The sequence below is a fragment of the Dermacentor variabilis genome, chromosome 11 (genome assembly GCF_050947875.1).
Source record: "Dermacentor variabilis isolate Ectoservices chromosome 11, ASM5094787v1, whole genome shotgun sequence".
Classification (NCBI taxonomy): Eukaryota; Metazoa; Arthropoda; class Arachnida; order Ixodida; family Ixodidae; genus Dermacentor; species Dermacentor variabilis.
This window is the reverse complement of record NC_134578.1, coordinates 2,272,534-2,291,349: the sequence shown is the minus strand read 5'-3', so window position 1 is coordinate 2,291,349 and position 18,816 is coordinate 2,272,534. Positions and strand designations below refer to the sequence as shown.

The window sequence follows — 18,816 nt, the reverse complement described above, 5'->3', positions numbered from 1 at the left end:
GTGGCCACCGCCGGGAGGCGACTGACGGCGCGATATGAGGCCCCATCTGCAGCCGGTGTGACGTCATCACGTGACGTCATGCCACGTGACCTACTTGAAGGTCACTTGAAGGTCAATGGTGGCCACCGCCGGGAGGCGACCGACGGCGCGATATGAGGCCCCATCTGCAGCCTGTGTGACGTCATCACGTGACGTCATGTCACGTGCCCCACTTCAGGGTCAATGGTGGCCACCGCCGGGCGTCGCGCGAAGGCCCGAAACCTACGTTAATATGCTTCGCATAATAAATGCGCTGAGGAGCGCCACATGACGGCAAACCGTATGCCGTTGGTTTCATTCAGCTGCGGTTAACCACTTGTTTAAAATCCTTGGTTCAAGTAACGCGAAACACCCTGTATAGACCGGCCACCGGCGCAGTCTATCTCTGTGACCACGTGACTTCTTGTACCATCTCCGTCGAAGGCTTGTCCATCGGAGCGCACGACGAAACTCACCGAAATCACTGCACCGACTGGCAGGGCTGTCAGTGCCTTTAAGGAGGGGCAGCATGGGAACGCTGGCATTATGAGCGGCATCGGAGCCAGCTGTTGAAGAAGACGACGACCAATGCGCGAGCAGTGGCACGAACGCGTCTATGTGATCACGTGACTTTTTGTACCATCTCCGGCCACGCCTCAAGATTTTTTGCTTCATGAGCCATACAATCGCATAAAGAAACGTATGGAAGGGGTCAATCCATGGATGACTTAGGCGTTATTCTCTAAAACGGCAACTACAACGTGCGTGGAAATAAACCTTCAGAAATCTTGACGCAATATCTGCTGTTAGCGTTCATTCGTTCAAATAACTTTATTCAGTACCCTGAGATTTGGTGGTGTAGGCCTGGACCCCGCCTAGGTTTAGGCCAAGGGTTGTTGGCACTTGCCTCTTGGTTGTTGGTCCTTGTCGACAAAAGTCGTCACTTTTGTCGCGGTTATTAGCTAATTTTAGGAGTCGTAGTGCCTCTGGGGGAATCCTAAAGTTGGCGAAGTTTCGTATGGCCGTCTGGGAATCACTGATGATTATGTCCGCTTGTGTTTATGCTATGGCTAGCGGACTCATCTGCGGTTTTTGCGTGTAGCGTGTTGATTGTAGCGCTCGTCATGCATTTTCCCTCGTAATTTATCACCACTGCAGTGTAGGCGCACTTGTGTCTGTATCTAGCTGAGTCTACAAATGTGGTGTCGTTGCTGTTACCGAATTTCTTCTGTATATTGCTTCTGCTTTCCCGTCTACCATGATGTTGGGTAGGATGCATATTCTTGGGAATTGGAGGGATGGCTATCATGTCTCTGATTTGTCTGGGCATATCTACTTTGACGCCATGTTGGGTATAATACCTTATACCTAGGCGATGCAATATTTGCCTGCTTGTTTTAATTTTGAAAAGGCGTTCGTATTGTGCTATTCGTTGTGCCTCGATTAGATCATCCAGTGTATTGTGGATACCTAGCCGCAGTAGTCTATCGTTGCTGGTGGTGATGGAGAGTCCGATTGCTTGCTTGTATGTTGTTCTAATTAAGCAGTCTAATTTGTATTTTTCTGACGAGTACCATCGTAGGTACGATGCCACGTATACTATTCTGCTTATTACGAACGCTGAGACTAGTTTAGGCAGATTGCCTTCTTTCATTACACTATGTTTGTTGGCTATTCGTTTAAGTAGCCGCATGATTTGATATGCTGTATTGTGCAATTTACGTATGGTCTCCCTGGTGTAGCTGTTACTTTCAATAATGAGGCCCAATACCCTGATCTTGTCAACCTTGAGTATGGGCGTACCATCTGCTGAATTTGTTGATTGTTCCGGCCACGTTGCGATGGCTCATAAATGAGGAGCTCAGATTTCTTTGCCGAACACGCCAGTCCGGTTCCTGCTAGGTGTCGTTCAACTGCTTTTTTTTATTGAAGTGAATGTAAGGAGAGGTTGGCGCCTTTATGGTGGCACCGGCTACTCCTTGTCACTTGGCAAACGAAACAAACTTGCGTAAAAAGGGAGAATAGCGACACAAAATATAACACTCAGTAGAACACCGGATCAATAAAAATATACAGTCCAACAGTACATTAGTCGCAAAGTTATGTGCATTAGTTCAGTCCACATACGCATATATAAAGTCAGATGTTTTGAACAGCCAAAACACACCACACATGTAATACACTGCAAGTACAGAATAGAATTATACATATTGCGAAAAAGTTGCGATCACCACATAAACCAATTATGAACCACGAACAACGTTTATGTAACTCATTTAGCGTATTCGGATTATCTGATACTTAATATTTTCCTAAAATGTTGGCTTCCTCTAAAAACTTTTTCAGAGCAAGAAGTGCTTTTATGAAGGCCCGCAGTTGGCCATGGGCCAAGTATTTTTTTTAGAGTGAATGGTCTTCTGTCTAATATAAACAAATTAGCTTGCAGTACCGTTCTTTGTGTATCGTATTTCGTGCACTCGAGAAGAAGATGATGCCATCTTCGTCTGGATGGCAACTGTGGGCTAACTGTACGTCTCCACGCACGGCGTCGCCAAGTGGCCCCCGAGAAGTGGAGCCTCACGACGCAGCACGACGGCGCACGGCGATAGACCCACCGCAGGTTCGAGCACCGAGCGGAAAGGCCTGGCCGGCTCTGGCCGTACGCATGGGCGCTCTCCCAGGAACACAAGGCGTCCAGGATAGTTAAGGCGTTTATTGATCACAAATGGCCAACACGTACCAGACTGCACCCAAACACACGGAGTACACTCGGCGCCCGCGGTTCCCGATGGCGAGGAAGGCGGGTTACACGCCGCGTTGAACAATGGTTTGCGCACGCGGGCCGAAATGCGTTCGCAAACGCTACCTAGCGCTTCCCGTCACCGACAATGGTCTGCGACGGTTCGGACACGCAAAATGTGACGCACTGAGCACCTGCGACTACCGCAAGGGCGGAACGCAGAGCCACTCAGCAAGCCACACTTACGCAAACTGACAAAGCACGTGAACGTCCCCAGGCCGGGGCATTGGGGACACAAATAGCTGGTCGCTCACGTACCTTGCAGCTTGCCTCTCGTGACCGGCGCTCGTCCCTGTCGCAGCACGACTCCCCCGCGCACGGCGATCGTCCCCAGTCGGGGCTTGTTCCCTACGTCACGCCCCACGACCCAATCGCAGGGCCGCGTAGCATGACGTCGCGGGACGCGGCCGCGGCGCCCGGGGAAAACGGCGCGCGGTGGAGGGGCAGGCATTTTGGAGGGGTTTTCCTCGCAATGGCGAATAAGTCCGGAGCCTTAGGCACAGCAACGACTGCGCCCCAGTAGACCGAAGGAACTCCCACCCAACAAAAACACTGCGGACTAGAGACACGTTTTATCCTGTACAAGTGTTTCGTAAATGCAGTACCAAGACGCAGCCGGTGTACCAATGTTTCAAATTTTCTGTTGTCTCTTAGAGTTTCCGGCACTGATAAGCTTATACATGGGTCTATAGAGTATAACTCCGAGTCTTTAGTTTGCTGGTCAAACCAGGTAGTTTTGCTGAGGTGACAAGAAATTTGTCTCAGGATCAGACGGACTTAACTACGCAATAGGGGAAGATTGGTTGTCTCTGCGTTATTGTGCGCTCGATTCGCAGTTGCGTCCGCTGCAGTATTACCAGGAATATTGCAGTGACCAGGTATCCACTGAAATGCAATAACAATTTCGCTTTTACCACCAAGGCTCCGTGGGTATATATATATATTTTGACGTCACAGTAAGGGCTGACCTTTATTGAGCCCGAGAGACGTGGCGAGGGACCCTCCGTACAGTCCGCGCTGATGATGCACCCGCACGCGGTATGAATAAAAAGGGCACACACGTGATGATGATAATGTACAGATGATAAAGTGTACAATAAATGCCACACCCTAGGTCTCCGAATGGACGCGCAAACAGGCCAATAGGAAGCGCGCGCTCATTGTCTGCCACGTCCCTGTTATTCGAGCTGCTCGATCGATCGCTGTATTGGCATCTCCGCTTTGGAGGCTTAGGTCAAGTATCGGGTGGTATTTTCTTTGTTCGCCTTGTTATTTTACGTTACTTCGCTGTCTTCTTTTCCTTTCTCGTTTGAACAAGCTTGATGTGATTTTCAGCTAGTCAGCCTTGTTTGATGTCTGTATCATCACCTGGCATCGGGGATTTTCCGTGGTAAGCCTCGGTAGCTCCTCAGGAGAACTCTTGAGTTTTTTCTTCACAGTGGAAGCGGCAACGTTCCCGCCGTGATAGTCCCCGTACCGACGGCACGAAAAACCCAAAGACGAATCAGGTGCAGCTATAGAAGACTTCAACTCAGGTCCGCCAGTTCGGCAGGAAAAAAATTATGTGGTTTTACATGCCAAAATCACGATCTGATTATGAGGCACGCCGTAGTGGACAACTCCAGAAAGTTCGACCACCTGGGGTTCTTTAACGTACGCCTAAATCTAAGTATACGGGAGTTTTCGCATTTCACCGCCACCGAAATGCGGGCGCTGCGGCCGGTATTTGATCCCGCGATCTAGTGCTCAGTAGCCCAACGCCATAGCCACTGAGCAACCACGGCGGGTGACAATAAAAAGACTCCAATTGAGTCAGTCATAGTTACATGAGCTGGGACGATGCGTCCGACAGAAATTAAGGTCTGGTCCCTAATTTACAAGGTTGAAGCTATGGCTCCACGCATTCTACAATGTGCCAAATGTTGGCGATTCGGTCACAACGTGAGGGGCTGCAGATCTGCTCCACGCTGCCGTGCTTGCGGCGACAGCCATAATTTTAGTGATTGCTCATCCAATGAACAGAAATGCTGTCTTTGTGGTGGTGGTCATGCCGCCAACTACTCGAATTGTCTTGCAAGGACCTAGGAACTTCAGGTTATATCAGTAATTGAAAGGAGAAGTTGCTCACGCCGTGATACTGTTGCTGAGGTCCAGGGAAGATCTAAGGGATATGCAGAAGTGAAAACTCGTCAGCAAATGGTTGCAGACTCAATCGATAAGGTGTTGTCAAAATCTATAGAATGACTAACATCAAACCTGTCGGGGTAGGGGAGACTTTGACTCAAGTGTTGGCATCCCAAATGATTCAGCTTTTCAGTTCTGTAGCTAGTTCTGATGCTAGCTCGATGATTCCTACTCATCTCCTTACACCGAACGCTGAGCCTCTTTTGCCAGTTATTGTAGAAAACACTGAAAATACAAGGCCATCAACTTCAACTCAGCAGACCGACAACGGATGCTTCTTTGGATCAGTGCCGGAAAACAACCGAGATGTAGAAATGGATCTTCCGACGCTTCAGCACACAAGAGCACCTAATAATTCATCGATTTGTGTCCTGCACTCAAAAACCAAAAAAGTTTGTTAAAGACAGTCTTTGTAAGACGGATGCTAATCCTAATTCTTCCAGCTCTGCCCCTCAATCAAAACCCGCAATGTACTGTAAAGACAGTCTTTCGAAGACAGATTTTTAAAGAGAGTATTTTAGAGCATTTGCTTTGTAAAGTAGGTATTCGTTCATCATAGGTTGTTTAAAGGTATTATAGTGGAACTGCCGTTCCATTATTTCTGCAGCTACAGATTTAATATAACTGTGTTCACAATTTTCTCCCGTGATTATTCTTTTGCAGGAAACTGGGCTCTGAAACGTCTAATATTTTTGCACAAGAAATTATCGTTTATTTCGATTAGACCGTCCATCGAGAGATAGAGGATTTGCTTTCTTGATAACAACTGAAATAGGCCACAAAGCAAAGAAATCCTATCAGTATGTGTGTACGGAGTGCGAGATACTAGCAATAGATGTAAGTCTTATTTTATTTATTATTTTATTTATAGATACTGCGATATTTTACAAGATCTTAGCAGGGTGGGAACATTCAAGTACATCCACAAAAACATACAGTTTGAGCAATCATGCCGACGCTTGAATTCGAAAATGGCAAAAGGACAAAATGCATGGAAAAAGGAGCAAATAAAGTATGTGCGGTTGATTCATGAGTGCAGGTGCGCCTGAAAACGGGATAAAGAATTTTCTGTAACGACTTTATCAGGAAGTTTATTCCAATCAACTATTGTTCTTGTAAAATAAGAGTATTTGAAGCAGTTGTTGTGCGGTGTTAACGGGGTTACTGCTAGGGAGTGTTTATGACGAGTAGCATAATCAGTTAAAGGTGTTAAGATGTGTGAGGTATCAATGTGGTAGTGGCCATTCATTAGTTGAAAAAAGAATTTTAATCGGGAGACACGATTTTGTTCTGTAATCGAAGAGAAGCCACTACGTTTAAGGAGATCTGTTATAGATGTTCGACCGTAAGAATTGTAGATGAATCGGACAGCTTTCTTTTGAATTCTTTCTAATTTCTCTATATTTGTTTTTGTGTAGGGGTCCCAAATGATTATTGCATATTCTAAAGTAGGACGAACTATTGTATTATATGCCAGGAGGCGGACAGTTGGTGTGGAGAATTTAAGCGACCGTCTGAGGGTGAACAATTTGCGAAGACAATTAGCCATTACAGTGTCAGTATGTTTTGACCAGGAAAGAGTGTGGGATATGTGTACACCGAGATATTTATAGTGAGATACTTCGGAGATATAAGTGTTCTGGGCAAAATAGTGGAAGAAAAGAGGCTTTTTTCTTAGTGTAATTCTCATAAAGACGGTTTTTTCATAGTTAATAGTCATTTGCCATTGATGGCACCATGCAACTATTTTGCCAAAGTCACTATTTAACCTGATTTGATCTTGGGGTGAGTCAATTTTATCATATAGTACACAGTCATCCGCGTAAAGTTTAATTCTTACAGATAGATTATTGCCAATGTCATTTATATAAAGCAAAAATAAAAGAGGACCCAGCACGGATCCCTGCGGAACGCCAGTGGCAACGGGTAATGTGTTGGAGGAAGTCTGGTTTATTTTAACGTATTGGAAACGGTTGGTTAGGTACGCCTGTATCCATTTGAATAACTTATCATTTCTAATTATAAAACTTAATTTGTGAAGTAATTTGCTGTGGGCTACTTTGTCGAATGCTTTACTGAAATCCATGAATATAGCGTCGGTTTGTTTTCTATTATTTATTGTGTTGGCAAAATCGTGAGTTATTTCTGCTAACTGAGTGGTTGTGGAAAAGCCCTGCCGAAATACATGCTGAGCGTTTGTCAATACGCAATGCTCATCAAGGAAACCGATTACATGCTTATAGACTATGTGTTCAAAAATTTTGCATGTTGTGGAAGTCAGGGAAATTGGTCGATAGTTTTTTATGCAATTCTTGTTTCCCGATTTGTGTATGGGTTTGATTATTGCAGCCTTCCAGTCATCCGGAAGGATGCCATCCTGAAGCGATTTACTAAATAAAATTTCCAAGTATTTCGCACACCACTCGGCATAACGTTTTAAGAAAGTGTTTGGTATGCCATCTGGACCGGGGGATTTTTTTTCATCAATTTTTAACAGTAAGTGACGTATACCATTCTCAGAAATAACAATATCGGGAATGGGAGGCAAATCCATGTAAAAAGAGGGCAGACAACCGTCATCCGTTGTGAATACACTACTGAAATGATTGTTAAAAGCAGAACATACAACCTGCTCATCGTGTACACTCTCACCGTCTATTATAAACATATCGGACAAGGAAAAAGAATGACTCATCGTCCTCCAGAACCTCCCTGGAGACGTTTTCATGAAACTAGGAAGCTGTACGTTAAAGTAATTATGTTTGTCATTTATGATCATTTGTTTTAATTTAGTTGATGCTTCCTCAATGACCCTTTCGGAATTCGAACTAGTTTTCAATTTTGGGGAATTTTTAAGCCGTTTAAGCCTGCGTTGCTGGTGCAACGTCTCCCGGGAAATCCAAGGATTCCGACGCGTAGCCTTCCTCGCAATTTTTGGGACAAACTGTTGCATACAGTTGAATATAATGCCTTTAAATAGAAGCCACAGATCATTCATGCTAGCTGTGTTATTTTTAAAGTCGTCTAGATGAAATGCTAGTGTACAATTACAGATTCATCATCTGCACGAGAAAAATTAGGGTAATATTGAATCTTGTCGTTTTTACTACGAGGGGCACATTGCAACGACAATACCACTGCTTGATGATCTGAAATGCCGTCTGTGACCATACATGAGACATTATGTTGTATATTTCCACTCACAAAAAATAGATCGAGAACTGCATTTGAATCTTTGTGGGTTCTAGTGAAATCCTTAACTACCTGTAATAAGTCAAAATTAAAAGCAATATCGATCATTTCACTATCAATATTTGTGGTGGAGCGGGACGTGAATGTGCTCCAGTCGACATTTGGCAAGTTAAAATCGCCGGTTAGGATTAGTTTATCTCCTTGTCCTATATGGGTGTACATATATTCTCCTAAGCATTTCAAGTTTGCGACAGGCGAATTAGGGGGCCTGTATACGGCACCAAGAATGTATTTCACGTTGTTAATACAAAATGTGCAGAAAACACTTTCTACTCCAGAGGTGTCCGGCATTCTTAAGATTTTAAAGGAATCTTTAAAAAGAATAGCTACGCCCCCTCCTCTTCTATCGCGGTCTTTTCGCATTATTCTGTAGTTTATCGGGACAAATTCGCTATCACATATATCTTCGTTTAACCACGTTTCCGTCAATACGGCAATATCGGGGTCAAGCGAGCAAAGGATGCCTTCAAGCTGTTCTACTTTGTTGACAACGCTGCGGCAGTTAAGGTTTAAGATGGTGAATGGTGATTGGCAAGTGTTAGAGCGTCATTTGCTCCTTCTTTTTAGCTTACAGCGCATGTCCTTTTCCACATCCCACACAAACATTTCACCATCAATGCTGCATTTATCAAAAACTAGTTTAACTTTGGAGCCCTGATCACGTTCTTCTTTCGAGCTTTGCCATAATTTTTTTTCTTATCTCCTGAACTTTCAAAGAAATGTCCTCTGTTATAGAAAGCGTGGTCCCTTTAAGCTTTTTGCACTCTTTCAGCACTGAACTTTTATCGCGATAGTCCAAGAATCTTAGAATCACGGGGCGTGCTTTTTCCTTTTTCTTTCCTAGCCTGTGACATCTTTCTACATTATCAATAGTAAGTCCAAGCCTTTCCTTGAAAACATCTTTTTTGATCGCATTCAAGAGACTATCATTCGTCTCCCCGTCTTGTTCATTTAGGCCATACACGATCAAATTGTTTCTTCTACCTCTGTTTTCTAATTCATCGACTTTACATAGCAAGGTGGAGACATTCTTTTCCAAATCAGTTACTGTTTTTTTGACATTAATAACATCTGTTTGTAATAAACGTAAAGTACTCAGTTGAGCTTCCAAGCTGAGCATGCGTTCTTTTAAATCAGCGATATCTGTTTCAATTTTACCCTGTTTAGCCAGTACATCATTGATAGACGCAGTCATGCTACTTTGGCCAGATAAAAGTTGCGACAACACTTCCCTATCCGTTGGGCCAGGGTTTGACTCAGCGTCGCCACATTCCAAAAGACTCATTTTGAACGGTAACAAAGCTCTAAAAGCGCTTTTTACAGTCGCCAGTCTACTACGCAAACGACTGTGTGGGCAACACAGCAGCTGCAGGAATCGGTTATCGGATCGGATACAGTACGAGTTGTCCAAGTAACGTACCTGTGCAAACAAGAAGAAGCGTTTAGGCAACGTGCTCAAGCTGCTGCTGCTGCTGCATTGCCCACTGTCGGGGCGCCGGAACGACGGAGCTTTTGTACTGATGAAGCTTGACGTCACTGGTCCGATGGCGTCCCCTGTCAGATTGGCCACGCTAGGAGCATCCACGGGAGTGCGCAGAATTGACAGATGAAAGTGCGCAGGAAATTTACGCCAGTCATGCGCCTGGACGATAGGGCAGGACCATGATGAATTGCCGGCATCAACCACGTGTTCAACCGGTGCAAGGCACGCCATGCCCCGGTGACGAACGGCATGACCAGCGAAGAAATCCAGGAGCTGTGCAAACAAGAAGCAGCGTTTAGGCAACATGCTCAAGCTGCTGCTGCTGCATTGCCCACTCTCCCTGGTTGTTCCCCATTTTTCTTAGTAAATACATATTTTTCCCGATGTGTATAGGAAATTCGTTATCTTGATACTGTTGTCAAATCTCGTAGGAAAGAAAAAGCTGGAGACTTTCATTCGTATCATGTGTCCTGGGTTTTCAAAACGGACTCATGATTGTCCAAAAGCGGCTGTCGGACTGGGCCATTAATCGAAATTTTTGTTGCTTACACACGAAAGTAGTTACGTTTTTCAAGGTCTTTCTGAATCAGCATTGGATCTAACGTTTGCCAGTTCGGGGATTTCCGTCACTTCCTGGTCTGCTGTCGACTCTGCCTAAAACAGTGACCATCTGCCTATTAGGTTTGATATTGTATTCCCTTTTATCTCTTTAGAATCTCTGGTGAACACTCGTGTCAATTACCAGAAATTTCAGTGTGTCTTGAAGACGGTGCTCAACTCCCAGATAATGGTGCGGGATTAGGCTTTGCTCTGTATTAAAAAGGTCCTTTAAAAAGTATCAGTTTAATGTTAACTTGGATAAAAATGTTACCTCTCCTTGGTGGAATTCGGAGTGCACGCGGGATTATAGATGACGAAAAGCCGCTTATAATAAACTACCCTACAATCAGTGTCCCAGTAACTGGAGTGATTTTAAGTTCGAAGCGGCTACATTCAAGAGAACAGTATCGAATGCCAAAGACGAGTATGATGAAAAACATCATGACTTCCTCTCTAACTCAGTGAGATGAAGTTCCTTCGATTTAAATAGTTCATACCAACACCAGCGAATGTTGCGTCGAGAATCGCTTCACCACGCGAGATATCTGCTTCCTTAGAATTCATAGGAAAGGGCTTCGCGAGACGCTTAACATCACGTTTGCCGAATGGGCTATTAAGGCCTCCTATCCCAGATGACTTTGTGGGAGTCACAGTCAGCTTTCCAATGCCGTTAGATCTCTGCCTGTCTCAGCCCCGTCCTGACGGCATTTCCAATGCCATGCTAAAAATTTTGTTTGCAATGTCTCCTCAAGACCTCAACACGGGGAATTATTATCTAAAAATGCTTGGATTCCTGTAGAATGGAGGACAGCCAAAATAATTCCGCTACTTAACAAACAAGGAGCTGGCTACAATCTTGACAATATTAGTCCTATATTTGTTACCTCAAATATGGTAAAACCTATTTAAGGAGCTATATATGTGCGCATGATGGATCATATATTTCAAAATTCGTTACTGAGCTCAAGTCGAATAGGTTTACGGCGTGATTTCTCCATTTGGATGTGCGTATGTAGACTTGGAAAGCCATAGCTAACTTGCTCGGCATAAAAAAGAATTTTGGGCTTTAGTTGCTCTTCACGTAGCGAAGGCTTATGATGACGTCGAGTACTCACTACTGCTGGACAGATTAATTCCTACAATTCTTCGAGATGTATAACGGCATAGATTTTCGAATTTCTATGAAATAGAATATTTCATTGTTTTCAAAGCGGCTTTTCTTTAACAAAGTTCGACCAAACAAGAGGGGTTCCCCAGGGAGCTGTTCTGTCTCCTGTAATATTTACCCGCTCGATGAGTCCAGTTCCACTGCGCCAGGATGTGAATCGGTGCGTCTATGCAGACGACATTGCATTTTTCGCAAGAGCAAGAGACATCAATTCTCTTTACCTGTCTTTGCAAACGCACCTCTGTCTGGAGATGTGGCTTCACAATCTTCATCTCTCATTAAACGTAAACAAAAGTGCAGTCCTTGTCTTTCCGCTTACCGGGCCGATACAGTTATCAGCATATGATCAGAGAACCATTCATTCCACAGGTAGTTGAGCTCAAGTAGTTGAGTATTACATATGGTGGAAAACTTAACTGGTGTTCTCACACAGAAAATATTGCAACAAAAGGAACACGAGCCCTAGGCTTACTACGGACAATCAGTAACCGGCGTTCCGGCATGCGAAGTCACACTAAGTAAGATTTCCCGTATGTATGTACGACTGGTTCTAAAATTTGGCTGCGTTTTCTTATCCGGAAGTGTAAAATATAAAATAAGACCAGTTGTTCTTTTAGAGAGAGAGAAGCTCTTCGACTGTGTTTTGGTCTTCCTAAATTCGTCGCTAATAATGTGTTATACCAGGAAGCGCGCCTACCTTCACTTCACTCGTGATTCCGTATGCTTACGGTTCAGACCTACTTAAGAATTTATGAATCTCCTCTACGACGTACACAACATGCATTTATTATTGAACCAAGTTCATTTTTCGAGAACAAGTGGCCATGGTGCATACCCCACAGGTTGTATTTGTGCAGGCAGAATTAGCACCTTTAAATATTCGCCTCAGGGAAATCATTCAGTTTGATAGTTCCACGTTGTCGCTGAAAATTGAATTTGCAGACATTTTTCCCAATAACGCAAAATTTCTGCCCCGATATATTTGAATGCCCTTTTGCAAGACTATTTGGCCCATTTCCCAACAAATGTAATAGCGACTGACGGTTCTTCATGTGAAGAGAAGGAAGACGTCAGAATCTACTAACCGTCCCTGGATTGGTCTTTTTAACTTCGCCTGCCAGATTGCACATCAATTTTTCAGGCCGAAATTCTGGCAATAGTTCTTTTTTTGCGAAAGTTACCCCTTCATGTTACAATAGTTGTTATTGTCACAGATTCTCGTAGTGTACGCAGCGCGCTTAGGTCCTTATGTACCGCGTCCATTGTGCATCGTTAGCCCGCTAACGATGGCTTGAAATGCCACTTTCGAGGCCTTCCGAGCCGCTCACGGACACACTGCCCTATTGAACGTGAAGGAGAACTATATTATTGTGTTTTTAAAGCAGTTCAATGTTTTCCCAAGGGGCAGTAATTTTTGAACATGCTCCGAAGTTTCGTGATAATCAAAATAGGAAGCAAAATGGCTGCCTCCGGAAGTGGCACTCGCGCTTCGAAAGATCGCAGATCTCGTGATTCCGCTGCGTCTTTGGCTCATTTTATCGACAGATCGAGCAGCAGCACGCCTGAGGATGCTGCCTTTTTGTCGGACTTAGACTCTGAGAGTGACGACGACGCAAAGCAGCTCGAAACATCGGCGGCCGCAGACCGGCACGCCCAACTGTAGTACTTGTAGTTAAATTTTTGTAGTGGAATACCTGTTCAATAAAAAAATTGATTTTTTCATAGGTGGTGCGTATTAGACGGCAATTCATTTTGTATGTTTCATAATGTTTGTTACATATTTTTCTTAGTAGATAGAAGCGTGTCTTTACAAACTTTGTTCAGTCTTATCCCACAATCTTGATTCTGGAAATGTATGTATTTTTATGACATATATCTCGTTAATAAATTATTTATACGTGAAAAGTGCATTCATTCTGCTTTTTTGTTTATGTATTACATAAAATATTCAGTTCAGTAGTTTTTTCAGAAAAAAAGATCTGGCGTAACCTACAAAAACACCTATTTTCCCCATGGTAGGGAAACAGTTAACGCGCCTACAAATTCGACAGCTTTGAACACGTTTCATACATTAGTACCGCCTCAGTTACGTTGAGTCCATTTAGTATGGGTACCAGGCCGCGGAGACATTCATGTCAATGAAATCGCCGATTCTTTAGCACGAGCTTCTTTAAAAGGCCCGGTCATATCTTTGCTGCCGGCAACTGAGCATATCACTGGGGCCAGATATAGGCCGCTTTCTTTGACCGAATGCAAAAAAGCCACTCATTAGTAAAATCTACACACTTTATAGATCTAAATTATTCTTGGAATCAACAATGGTGGCCCAACCGGCAATTCCAAGTATCATTTACAAACCTGAGTTGCCGTATTCGACCACTTAATTTTTACGTGCACAGATGAGGTCTCGCGGTATCCCCTCTGCTACCCCTGCAATGAGCCGGAATCCATCGATCGCTTTTTATTAGCGTGTCGGATGTTTTCTACTCAGCGAAAACAATGTTTAGAAATTCCGCTTTGAAATCTAGGACAGTCTTCATGCAGTACTGTTATACTCTTACTTGGAGCAACCCTCTTAGGATACAGCCACAGGAACGTTTGCCGAGCCATTCATAATTTCCTCTCTGACACAAAAAGATTGCCTTATTAATATTTCGCCTTTTTCATGATTGATCAATTTCTCTTTCAATAAATTTAATATTTAGAAAGTTCAAAGTAAAAATATCACAGTTATGATATTATTATTGTTATTCAAAATTTAACTTGCTCATTGTTTAGGTCTATCCTAGCGAGTGCGAGCAGCAAATTTTTTCATGTATTAATTTGTGAAGAACATTCTATTTATTGCATCTACAGGTGAGTGTAGGTAATGTGAGTGTCTGTGTTAGCTCTATGGAGATGGAAGGCTTTTGAAAGAATCAATGTTTAAATATAGATGGGAACTTTTCTTGCACATTTTCTAGAAGTTCACAATTTGACCGACAAGTGCCGCCCCGAACCACGCAGGCGTGCTCAAGAACTGGAAGGCATACGCTCTTGTACAACGTTACAAATGGCCCAGGTTGTTTGAAGTTTCTCGCCCGCCGGGCGTTGGAAGTGCACGCTGCCTCGTCTGTTGAGCGTGGGGTGAGAAACTCGGAGAGCTATCGAAGTACACTCAAGTTCAAGTTCAAGTTCAAGTTCTTTATTTGCATAATAATCAGGTTACAAATGGGGATTATACATACATACAGAGGGAGGTCCCATAGTCAATAGACTGTACAGGGGACCTCCCATTACAAATGAGTAGGATATATGAATACAAAGCAGCTATATGCAAAGACAAAAGACACCATGTTAAGTTAGTCACTAGCTTACGCAGTAAAATATTTAACGAAACAAAGCACTTATTAATATAATGATAACGATCAAATTGTTATATTGAGTGCAAAAATTTACGAAGTTTTGATTTGAATGTGTAAAAATGAGAGAATATCCTAATATGACACGGTAATGAGTTCCAAAGTAATGTGGCTGAAAAGTTAGTAGTAAATTTACCATAATTAGTTCTAGGTTTTGGTAGTAAATAGCTGTTGGTAGAAGCGAAACGGGTAGACGTGGAAAATGGATACTGGCTGGTAGTAATTATAGGGAACGGGAGCTTTCCGTTAACAGATTTATAAACAAGTATTCCAAGTGAGTATTTATTTAGTTTCTGTAACGATAAAATGCCGTTAGATCTGAGCAATGGAGATGCTTCCGATGTGTAGCTGCTACGTGTAATGATGCGAATTGCTTGATTTTGGGTATGCTGTAGTGGAGATAAATGTGTAGAATACGTGTTTCCCCATGATGATATGCAATAGTTAATATGCGTGTGAATAAAAGCGTAGTAGAGGGAGATGAGTGTCTTCATATTAAAGGCCACTCCACTCCAAGGCCTTTCGTTCCCTGAGCTCTTGACTGGAGAACATCTTTAGCGCTAAAGGGAAATAAAGTCCTGTTAATCTTCCGTGTGAAGCTTACAACTTTCGCTTTTGATGCATTTATGACCAGCTTGTTTTCAGCACACCCTGACGTCCCTTCGTGGGAGGCTTAGGCTCGGCCATCTAAAGTGCTGGTTCTACAATAAAAGTTTATTCCTCCTCCTCCTCTCTGAAGAGCGGCGCAGTCATTAACATCTTTTACCGTTTTGAAAAGTTTCCCGTGTGTTGTGACTTTTAAAGGAGAGGAAGAGAGAAGTGCAGTGCCGTAACTGTCTCTCAGAGGAGGACACCTCAACAGCACTGCACAGGGAAAGGGGAGTGGGGAGAAAAAGATCAGGGAGAGAAGGAAAAGAAGGCGGAAAAAAATAACAAGAAGGTTGAAGAAGCAATGCGGGGCTTACAGCCGCGCTCTCAGCTGCGTGTCACAACAAAAGTCAAGTAGGGCAGGAAGCACTTTCTTGACAATGGAAGGGTGGGCTGCTGGAAAGAGAAGTGCTCCCTCCGAGTCACAGGGCAGTCCCACACGACGGTATGATGCAAAGAGCGCAGTGCGCTCTACATCGAAGGCCGGGCAGCGGAGCAGAAGGTGCTCAAGCGTCTCGCGTGATCAGCATATAACAAAATTGAAGAGTTTTGAATGAGTGTCGAAACGTCGTTAATGAACAGCGAGAAAAGAAGAGGGCCCAGGGCAGACCCTTGAAGAACTGCACTTGTAACCGCATAAAGTTCTGACGACTGGCGATTTACACTAACGTAGCCGTACCGGTCGCATATGTAGGTTGTCATCAGCGCTGTGACAGAGTGGTGCAGATCATGTTGCGCTAACTTTTGAAGGAATACTTTGTTGCATGCGACATCAAACGCCTTACTTAGGTCAAAATAAATGGCATCTAGCTGTCATTTCTTATACGCTGCTTGAGAGGCATGCATCATGAAGCTAACGAGGTTGGTAGTTGTGGAGCGTCCCGATATGAATCCATGCTGCTGAGGAATGGTAGTATATTTATTAGAGGATGAAATTGTTGAGTGCAAGACCACTCGAATAATTCAGATGCTGCGCATAGGAGAGAAATAGGCCCTGTAGTTAGTCGTAGCAGTTTTAACCCTAACTTAAAGAAGGGGCGGACCCGCGCTGTTTTCCAAGGCTTTGGGAATGTGTTCGTCTTTAAAGCAGAATTAAAGACACAAGTAAGCACTGGAACGAGCAAGGACCCATACGTCTTAATCAAGGCAGGTGGAATGTCCTCAGGACCACACGAAAAGGACGGTTCTAAGCATTTGATGCTCTGAAAGACAAGCTCCTCTGAGACCGATAGACTTGAATCCAGGGAAGGGTGATTGGAAAGCTCCCTAACTCCGTCGCTGTACCCTTCACCATATACAGACCCGAAGTATAGGGCGAAGGCGCCCGCAACATCTGGGACAGGTTGGCCGTTGCCACTAAGTAGAGAGATATCTTGTTTGGTACTGTCGGATGACTGTCCACGTACGAGTCTCCAAAATGACTGAATTTTTAGAAGTACTGGCTTCTACATGTGTTACATATACATGAAGTAAATACGCTTGCAAAGACGTTTAGAGAGTTCTCTGTACATTTTAAAATCTATATGCCAGTGTTCCTGATTTGTACGCTGTGCCTTCCTGTGAGCACGATCTTTTAGCTTCTAAGTTGTTTTCAGTTCAACAGATAAGCAGTGGGGGAATTCAGAGCGCTTAGCACCTTTTAGTGCTAGAAAATTATTCATTCCATATTCGTGAATGCCGTGACTTGGTTAGTAAGATCTCTTAGTTCTACTACTATTATTAAATACTACTACTATTTATTTATTTATTTATTTATTTATTTGTTTATTTATTTATTTATTTATTACATACAGCCAGCCTGGATGTCAAGCTTCTGGCAGGAGTGGGGTACATAACAATACAGTATATAGGAATACAATGTACATTTGGTCGAGCAAGTACGGCATTCGAAGAACCTACATAAGACATACAACGCGAAGTACTAACAATATGCCACGACAATGTGAAGCATCGTTAGCTATTGCGGAATGCACTCAAGAAAGAAGACACTGTTGAACACTCAACCATATTGGCAGGTAAGTTATTCCATGTGCGAATTGTGCTCGGGAAAAATAAGGCTTTGAACACATTTGTTCTGCACAACAACTCGCTCATATTCTATGAATGGAAAGAATGGGTTTATCGCTGGGTAATTGAATGAAAATATGCATTTTCGTTTATTACAAGTTGGTTATGGTAAATTAAGTAGAACATTTTTAGTCTTTGTTGGTGTCGTCTTACCTGGAGGGTTTCTAAATTGGCTGTTTGCAAAATGTCTGATGGGAATTTTTTTCAACTATGACAATTATATACGAACGTGACGCATTTGCGTTGGACATTCTCAAGCTCGGTAATATTGCACTTTGTTTGTGGATCCCAAACATTTGCTGCATATTCTAGAATTGATCTGATGAAAGTTTTCTACGCGAGCAGTCTAATTTCTGTAGAGGATTTACTAAGGGTTCTTCTTAAATATCCAAGTTGTTTCATTGCCTTAGTTACAGTGTACGTTATGTGGTCATTCCATTTCAGATCTGATGTAATTATGACTCCTAAGTATTTGTATTTTGTAACCTTAGATATGGTGTTGTTATCGATGGTGTAGCGGAACTTCAAAGGATTAACTGTGCGTGTCACAGTCATAGCTACTGTGTTCTTATAATTAATGCACATTTGCCAAGTTGAGCACCAGGCCTAAATTTTACGTAGAGACATACTTAATAATTCCTGATCGTCGTGGCACAATATCTCATGGTAAAGCATACAGTCATCGGCAAACAGACGTATTTTAATTGATATATTGGCAGCAATATCATTTATATAGAAACCAAGAAAAGTAATGGTCTCAGGACGGAGCCCTGAGGAACACCGGACTCTACAGGGGCAGGGTCCGAACTGATTCCTTCAATATATACTGTTTGATGCCTGAATGATAAGTATGCCACTAGCCATGCGAGCAATCTATCCTATCTCGGAGTTTTCGCACCCCCGCCTTCTCAGTCAGCTTCTCGATGCACGCGCGGAGCAGAAAATACACAGGGGTTCCTAAAAAGCTGTCGGGGCGTCATGGTCGCGCCGACGACAAAAAGCCAATAATCTCTCCAACTGCCTTCGATATCTTTCGGCTGCGTGACTGAGTGGTCGGCAATAACCGTCTTGCTCGCCGGTACCTATTTCCACGACCTTTTGGCGACAATTGATCGGTGCTTCGCCGAATCGAATAATGCCGCACCGTGACAGTGCCACAATTGCTAACAATAAATACACGAACTGCCTTGACAAG

At 43.5% G+C, this 18,816-nt stretch overlaps 1 protein-coding gene across 4 annotated transcripts in view; it reads left to right on the top strand.

The window, feature by feature from the left end:
• LOC142564697 (mRNA decay activator protein ZFP36L1-like) overlaps positions 1-18,816 on the top strand; it is a 462,788-nt gene that overhangs the window by 284,340 nt on the left and 159,632 nt on the right. For 2 of the 4 annotated variants that reach the window (XM_075675825.1, XM_075675823.1), the window contains 4 exons: positions 5,666-5,839; positions 7,352-7,498; positions 14,469-14,631; positions 17,348-17,569. The exons of 1 other annotated variant lie outside the window; for it this stretch is intronic. The gene's annotated coding sequence lies outside the window, so the exon portion shown is untranslated. The remainder of the gene's footprint in view (positions 1-5,665; positions 5,840-7,351; positions 7,499-14,468; positions 14,632-17,347; positions 17,570-18,816) is intronic. One more of the 4 variants, XM_075675824.1, reaches the window with a different exon arrangement.